Source organism: Pteropus vampyrus, unplaced genomic scaffold (genome assembly GCF_000151845.1).
Source record: "Pteropus vampyrus isolate Shadow unplaced genomic scaffold, Pvam_2.0 Scaffold28, whole genome shotgun sequence".
Classification (NCBI taxonomy): Eukaryota; Metazoa; Chordata; class Mammalia; order Chiroptera; family Pteropodidae; genus Pteropus; species Pteropus vampyrus.
Window position 1 is genome coordinate 9446568 of NW_011888809.1, and position 8726 is coordinate 9455293.

The following is an 8726-nucleotide window of genomic DNA, read 5'->3' on the forward strand; positions in this document are numbered from 1 at the left end:
CAGCCCAGGTGTTTGATAATCCGTAGCACGAGACTCACGATTCTTACCATGATTTTGGCATAGCTTGGGAAAATAGCCTGGGTTCCAGGTGGTTAGAGGAGGTTAACATAACCCCAGATGGGCAAGCAAGTACAGTGCGGTGGGAAAAATATTAAAAATATCAGATGATATTAATTGCTGCTGATTATTGAGAGATCACCATATGATAGGCGCTTCTGCTTAGTGGTTTACATACATTATCTCATTTAATCCTCACAGCAGCTGGATCAAAGATGTAATTGATGCCGAGAGAAGTTAAATAACTTTCTCGACGTGGCACTGCCTGTAGGTATCCAGTCAGGGTTGGAGTCCAAGTAACTTTCTTCTCCACAACGTGTCAGTGTCACGAGGATTCAGAAGTGGGAGAGATCAACAGATTGGAGAGTTGGGGAGGAAGGCTTCATGGAGGCGAAACATCTGTACTTAAGTAAATGTTTCTACTAATGTTTCCGTCTCAATGACATCACTGGAACGTTTCAGGTGTAACTGGACAGTTTTGAACATCTAGTTTCTTAACCGTATCGAGATTGGCTAAACCATATAACAGTACTAATTATAATTAGTTCTCTAATCAGCTGTAAGGATCATACTTCTCCACATTGCGCATGTCAGCACCGTGCAGTTAGAGCACACCTTTTCCTGGTCTTGTTTATTGCTCTTTGTGCAGTAGCAGAACACCAAATTTTGCTTTTAAAGATGTCTTCTGCTTCTTATATTTTGTCTCAGATTCTAGAATTGCACCAAGAAGAAATTATAGTAGGTAAGATGTCGCAATAGTCTCAATCGGAAAAATAAAACATAGATTGTGAACAGAATGCACAGGCGTTTAGGAAAAAGTCATGAGGTACCTTGGCTTTTCCTCGTGAAAATGTTTATTACGAAGTCAGTTTGAAACTGTAACATATTTGGCTTTACAATATGCCCATCCTATTTCCAGAGCTTCGGCCAGTCTTTAATCTTCTATATGAATCAGAAAAGCGCGGGCGTGGTTTCATAGTGTAGCGGTTAGCACATCTGCTTTACACGCAGAAGGTCCTGGGTTCGCTCCCCAGTGGAGCCACGGTTCATGGTCTAGGACCATGCCACCCTGGAGAAGCCCGATGTCTGATCGCGGAAGCTAAGCAGGGTTGGGCCTGGTTAGTACTTGGATGGGAGACCACCTAGGAAGACCAGGTGCTGTAGGCATTAAAAAAAAAAAAAAGTGCTCTCTCCCCTACCCCTCAAATTGATACACTGCTAGGCAAAGGGAGAGTACCTTGCTGGGAAGAAGCAGGCATCCCTTCCTCCAGGTGTATGCAGCCCTGAGCCACAAGGACACAAACTTGACAGGTGGAAAGCGGGGTGGATCGCACCCCTATTTGCCAACAGACCGGGAAACATTGTGAAGCACATAAATGGCACCATCATACACAGTAGTCTTACTTGTAGCTGTCACTTGAGAGGAAATACAGGAAGACTGCCGAGTGCTTTGCATTCATTTATCAGAATCCTACTTGTTAAGGAAACTGACTTGGGGAAGTCAAGAGCACACAGCTCTCAAGTGTGGGAGCTGGGATTCAGGCTGAGGCCTGATTAATTCTAAAGTCTGGCTCATTCTTCCTGATGACATAACACCTTATCTCTGCTCTGCAAAACTTTTCAAACTTGTTGGGTGGCACCATCAGCATTCACGAAAGAAGAGATGCGGGAAGCAAACCTCTGTTCCCTGTGCAGAGAGAACATTTCGTTTTGCCTTTTAATCTCTTTCTTCGCATAGGAGTTCTCTTTTCTCGTGTGCAGATATTCAAATCCCACCTATTCTAGATGTGATCTAATGCTACTTTCTCCATAAAGTTCTTCTTGATTCATTTTAATATGGAAATAACCTCCCTCTTAGAAATCACCAAAGCACATTCTTTTACCACTCTTAGGATCTGAGCTTGTTCCAACTTGCATTACGGCTATGTGTATTTATGCCTCCACCACACCCCTAATGGGCTATGAATTCTTAGATGCTGGCATTATATATAATTAGTCCTTTTATTACCTCTGCCTGGCACAGCGTAGGAAGTCAAGTTTGTTGACTAAATGAATAAACGATTGCATAAAAGAATGAACCAACACTAATCAAGATTTACAATAAAATGGTATTCAAACTACCCATACCACTGGAAATAATGACAAAATTTAGTTAAGACATTTGAATTTTTTTTTTTAAATATCTTTGTTTCTAAAGAGCCGACAGGTTAAGTATTATAGGTTGAATTCTACCTCTCCCTCCCACTCCACCAAATTCAAATGTTGAAGTCCTAACCGCCAGTACTTCAGAATGTGATGTGTTTGGGAATAGGATCAATGCAGATGAGATTAGTTTGTTAAAAGGCTAGAGAGAAACACATAAAACTTGAGCGGGAACCATGGAAGCCGGAAGGAAGTGTCATAAAATATTTCAAGTACTGAAAAAAAAAGTTATCAATTCTGGATTTTAGACACAGCAAAAATATCCTTCAGGAGTGAAGGCAAAATGCAAGCATTCTCAGATAAAGAAAAACGAAGAGAATTTGTTGCTAGCAGAACTATGCTTAAAGAATGACTGAAGTTCTCTACAGAAAAACAATGAAGAAGGAGGCTGCCCCAAAGAAAAAAGGAAGAACGATGGAATATGTAAAACTAGAGATAAATATATTACGTTATCCTTTCGCATATGAGTTTTTAAATATTTATAATGTTCGACCGAAGGAAAAATTATAACATGATCTGATGCGGTGTATAACGCATGTAGAGAAAATCATTGTCAGTTATATTTTTTAAGTGGGGTGAGTAAAGGGACCAATGTGGAATTAAGATTTCTGCATTTTATTTGAAGTGGTAAAATGTCAATATGGATATATATTTTAATACCTAGACTACTTACTAAAAATCTTATTCAAAGTGATATATTCAGAAACACTGTGGGTAAATCAAAATGAAATTAAAAATAATATCCAAGCAATCCCCAAGAAGGCATGAAAAGAGAAACAGAGATGAAAATCAGAACAAACAGAAAGCAAATGATAAAAGAACACAGTTACACGCCAACGTATCAATAATTACTTTAAATGTGAAGGGCCTAAATATACCAATTAAAAGATAGATTGACAGAGTGGATAAAAAATAGGACCCAATTATATTTTGTCTGCAAGAAACTCACTTAATGTGCAGCAACCTAGAGTAGATTGAAAGTAAAAGGATGGGAAAAATGTATAATAATACATTATAATATTAAAAAGGAATACGGTAACACCTTACAAGGCATACCTTACATAACACACAGGTCAGCAGGGTTCTTGAATATTTCAAAGGATGGCACAAATAGTCATTCATTTTTGACTTTGGTAATGTAGACATGCAAATTACAATTTTTAGGAAAACCACTAAAATAATTGCAGTGGAGTATCAAACCGCCAGCCCAGTAGAAAGAAGAAAAAAGAATGCGATGAAAAAAAGCAACCCAAAGGAAGTGAGAAGGAGCAAAGACAAGCGTAAGACAGGTGTGACGGATGGGGGCGGGGTGGGCAGGCGGAAGGACTGTGAAGGAGAGATGCTCATGGAAAGTTTCTAAGGTGCGGGCACTGTGGTGGTTGCCTGAGTGATTGTTTAATGTATGCTTTGTGTGCTCTTCACGACAAAAGTTAAAAAGTGCTGGGCTGGTCACATCCTGCTTTTCTATGGTTACCTTGCTGGTGCTTTCTCATCACCTCTTCGACAGACTCAAGCCTTTCTGCCTTCACCCTCCGTTCCCCTCATCCATCATGGTTTTCTTCTGCTTCTCAAGCCAAGTGTCTCCACAGAGGTCTCTAGGGTCACTCAGCTCGCTTTCTCACCTGTGTCTGCATTCGGACATCAGGCTAATAGAAACTAGTACTAGAAACTTCTTAGTAAAGTCATCAGTCATTTTCTTGGCATCAAATTCACATGTGTAATCCCGATAGCTTTTATTACTTGCTCTTCGCAGCATTTGGCCGAGGCCCCTGGCTCACTCCTGGAAGTCTCGGGCCCCTTGCACTGTTCTTGTTTCCTTCTTCTCTTCTTCCATTTCACTGCTTTTCTCAGTGTCTTATTCCAGCTATTCTTTCTTTGCTTTTTAAATTTTTTTTTTTTTTCAAATTCAGAGTTATGTCTTCTGGACCTTTTTCTCTTCATCCTCTACACACCCTTTTGAGTAATTTTATTTTGAGTAATTTTATTTGAGTAATCTTGAGTAATTTTATACATTTCCTTGGCTTATTTTTGTTTTTATTTATTATTATTATTTTTTTTTACTTCTACTCCCAGATCATTATTTTTAATACCATCCTATCCTTCTGATTTACGTATTCACCTCACCATAGATATCTCATTGGAATGTCTCCTAGGCATTATATCTCAACATGCCTAAAATAGAATTTTCTTAGTACCTCCCAAACCTGCTCTACTTCCTGTTTCCATGTATGGCTCCAATATCCACTGGCTGCCTAAACACAGACCTTGGTATCATTCTCGATTCTTCAATGGCTACAGATGCTCTATCGTCTGGCCATTGTTTTACATCTCTCCAGCTGTCACACATGCACACACACAGATTTTGCTGATGTCATCTTTTATTGGGATTACTGCAATAAGTTGAAGGCAGGTCCTCCTGTTCCTAGTTTTGCTACACTCATTTTTTTCAATGGTTCCTACCTGGTTCTTTGCACCGATAGTTCCCTTAGAATGGTCATGTTTCTCACCTACTAGGGATCTCTTACTGACTTCATATCTCCTGCATTATTTACTCCAAAAGCTTTAATATGGAAAACCAGAGTGCCTGCCATGTGGGGACCCATGACATGTGACATTCTGGAATCACACTGTTCATATCTAAACAGTGGCTTAAACTGCCATTCTGCAGGAAACCTTTCTCTTTATACCTCTGAGAGTTCTTGGGAGGTTTAGGATTTTTCTGATCATCTGATTCCCTTTTCCTCTTGAATTCCTCGTTGCGCTGCTTCTCGCTTCATGAGGTTGCTGAATGCTTCCTACCCATTAGGCTTCATTCTGGAGGGCTCGCTCTCTCTTGCTCACTCGCTCTCTCGCTCTTTCCTGTCTCTCCCCCGCCTTCCCTGCCGCCCCCACCAAAGTAACTCTAATACAAGGCTGTAACTGCCATTTACTGAAGTTGGGTGGGTGACAGGGATTAGAGCTTAGTACTAACTTAAATGCACATTAGTTATCACTGTCATAAAAGTAATTTGGCCTCATTACCCATTTCTCTACCCTTTTCTCAATTAGGAGATTCTAATTAGAAGATTCTAATTGAGAAAGTCACGTCTTGCTGTCGAGTCTATATTTTGTCCTCCTCTACTCCTTCTGCTGGAAACTGGAAGTTTTGTCTGTTGTAGAGAGAAATTCAGTTCTCTTTGCTTATCTTCCCTTCCCACACGAGGCTATAGTCGCTATCTCTCTACTTTCTCAAGCAATAGGTCCATCACGATGTTTTCCTAAACAAAAAAGACCAGTTGTTCCAGAGGTGAATTGTGTTATGCCCCTAGAATAAAGAAGCAGTAGCGGTAGCAGATACCTTGTCTACTCAACAGCGTTTTTAATTCCTGATACATGCGGTATGCATAGCCCTTTGTTATGTGGCCCCAATTTCTGTTGTATTCCCTGCTTGGGGCATTCTGAATGGTGATTAGCATTGGAAATTCCATGATCCTCTCTGCTTTTGCATGTTTTCTCTGCCTCTTGGAACACTCTACTGCTGATACTTTTCTTAGCTGAGACTTTCCAAACTTCTGGTTTGAAGTTAATTCCCCCAACCAGGCTTCCCTGGTGCCTGGATTAGGTTAGATGCTTGTGACATGCGCCTTCAGGGTGCTATATTTCCCTTACTGTGGAAAGTATCACATATTATCAATGCTTATTGATAATATGTGATACTTTCCACAGTAAGTATCACTGAGGGTTGGGGCTGTGTCCTCTTCGTCAGGATAAACTTTGTGTCAGGTGCAGTCCCTGGTACATTAGAAAGATCAAAAACATCAGCCATAGAAATGAAAAAAAAAAACAAGTTTTTGACTTTTCTGAGAAGCTCAGAGGAAGCTTCACCCACCAGTTTTGAGTCAGCAATTGCCAGTCACTCAGGGTGGACCGTGCACGTACCTTCCAGACCGGACAAGTTTCTCAGCTTCTTACCCATCTCGGCTATACTAATATTTTGTGATCTTATGTCATTTTTTTCAAAGGAAAATAATAAACAGTACTATGTCTTACCGTTTCCAAGAAAAATGAGAACAGATTTAGGCTCCCCTATTAGATTCTCATCATTTTTCTCAGACATCCTAATTTTAGATAGGCACTAAGAAATATCCAGATTACTAGAACGGTAATTCGGCAAATCCACGTAGTATGAATTTCCTATCCCATTTTCTTAGAATGGGTCTTCATTTATATTCAATTTTTCTTTGACTCATTTGACTTAATTGTTCTTGAAATATTCTGCATTATTCTATAAACTCCGATCTTTAGGTCGTTTTATGTGACAAATTTATTTTCTACAAATTTAATGATAAAAGAAAATTGACCCAGTCTTTTCTTCTAAAAATCTTTGATAAGTTATTTTTAAACTTGTTTAGTTAACATTTATAAAATATATCATCATAGTATCACCCATGGTTTTTGTTAAATGCTTTAAAAGTTACCTATGATTTTAAGAAATTTTTATCAAGTGGAGATAACTTAAAACTCTTTAGGTTACAAACACATTGCAGGTAACTATCACGTGACTCTCACAATCACCTCAAGCCATAGGGTGTGTGGGCCCTTCACCCCCATTTACAGGGGACAGCATGGGAGCAGGGAACTGAGATGCAAGACAAACCTTTCTAATTTCCTTTGTTTGACTTTGTACAAAATACATGAAATTTCATAGTTGGGTAATAAAATGGATTTCCACACAAATATCACATTAAAAATAAAAACCGAAATAAGTAGACTCTTAAGAGAATATAGTGTGTCAAGCACATATTCACAAGAGAAATAAAACTTCAGGGCACAGTAGCAGAGCACTTGTAATGCCTTCGCCAGTGAGTTGATCATTGGATGAAAGCGGTAAAAATATGAGCCAGCCTTCACATTGAGAGCTGATGTTATCAACCTTCTGTAAACAAAACATTCAGTGAAGGAAATCTATTTTTTTAAAGACTCTCATATATATATATGGTTTGTAGCATCTCAAATTATAAAGTTCCACAGACTTTTAGGGCATAAACGATCTTTTAGACCTCCTATTGTGAAATTTTAAAGAACTTCAGGATGCTAATGGTGTTTAGAGATATGCTAGCCCAGAGGTTCTCAAATACGATGTCACATTTTGGTTCTGATGCATGAGGACATTTCCATCAATCCTCCATAAATGAGAGAAAAAAAAACAACAACTAGTAAGTTTTTCATAAGCTCAATTATTAAATTTAAAGAATTAAAAAAAAATTGATTGTCCCATGGAATTCAAATGCTAGTATTCTTTGTCTATTTGGAGAAAGAAATATCGGCAACCCTATTTCAGCCTCCTCCTTCTTTGGGTGTGTTATAGAATTTTATTAGTTTGTGACATCAAACAATTTGAGCGTCAGGATATTAACCACTGCCGGTGCCTCCGATGTGTAGGTGGGTGAACCGAGAGCCAGCGGTGTTCGATGACTTGCTCTAGGTCATGGCCGAAAAACCTAGGTGCCCTGATTCCCAGGACAGGCCTGTCCCAGCTTGCTGTGCTGCCTCAGAAAGCATGAATAGCTGCTATTTTTTTTTCTTCTGTGCCAGATCCAGCAGTGGAAAGCTGAACTGCACATTAAAATTCTATTCACTAATTCATAAGGCATTAAAAATTAAAAATCTATCTCTTTTGTCAAGTACCTTTCCTTTTATTAATTATCTAATCACAACAGACTCAATTGATTAATAACCCTTATTACATGCATTTCCAGCTTATTGATAAGGTCCATCTGGGTACTGTAGTGTATAGGGAGGAAAGTTCATTTAAAAATTATTAGAGCATTGAAAATGAAGGTAAATAAAACCAGCCCCATCTCAACAGGAGAATTGTGGGAAATCCATGAGGGGGGAAAATGACTTTCAATGGTAATTTTAAGTAGATTCACTCTCCAGCATTGAGCCTACAGAAGACAGCATCTTAAATACAAATTTCATTCTCCGATGGCAGAAAAACTGTTAAACAGCTGGAGTCCAGGAAGGAAAATAGCCTTGAATAAGGTGAGATTCCAGAACACACTATAAAAGCGAGCACCTGATATTTTTTTTTTGTGTACTTTGTCTTGAAAGGAGGGCGAGTAAATATTTAAAAATCAAAGTCACAATTTTCTTATTTGCTCAGACAAATGGAAGGTCAGTAACTGCCCTCCAGATATGATATGCTCCCAGGACCCAGGCCCACCTCAGTGACATTTTAGCCTCGTCATTACTACCAGTTTGCAAAGAGCCTGCACGTTTACATCACATAAAGCAGTGTGTTATCAACACAGCACAATGCAGGCTACAACCATTGGAGCTGGCAAAACCAACTGGACCTAAGGGGGAACGAAATCGTTTAGCCTACCCTAAATGCTTCCAGCAGCTCTAGGAAGCTGACATTTTGGAGAGCGAAGAGGGGAGCAGATGTTTTCTGTGATGCTTACCACTTCTGCAGATGATACATA

At 39.2% G+C, this 8726-nt stretch overlaps 1 pseudogene; it reads left to right on the forward strand.

Moving 5' to 3' along the window:
- Positions 1-1108: 1108 nt before the first annotated feature.
- On the forward strand, positions 1109-1224 carry LOC111737561 (annotated as a pseudogene).
- Positions 1225-8726: the final 7502 nt, after the last annotated feature.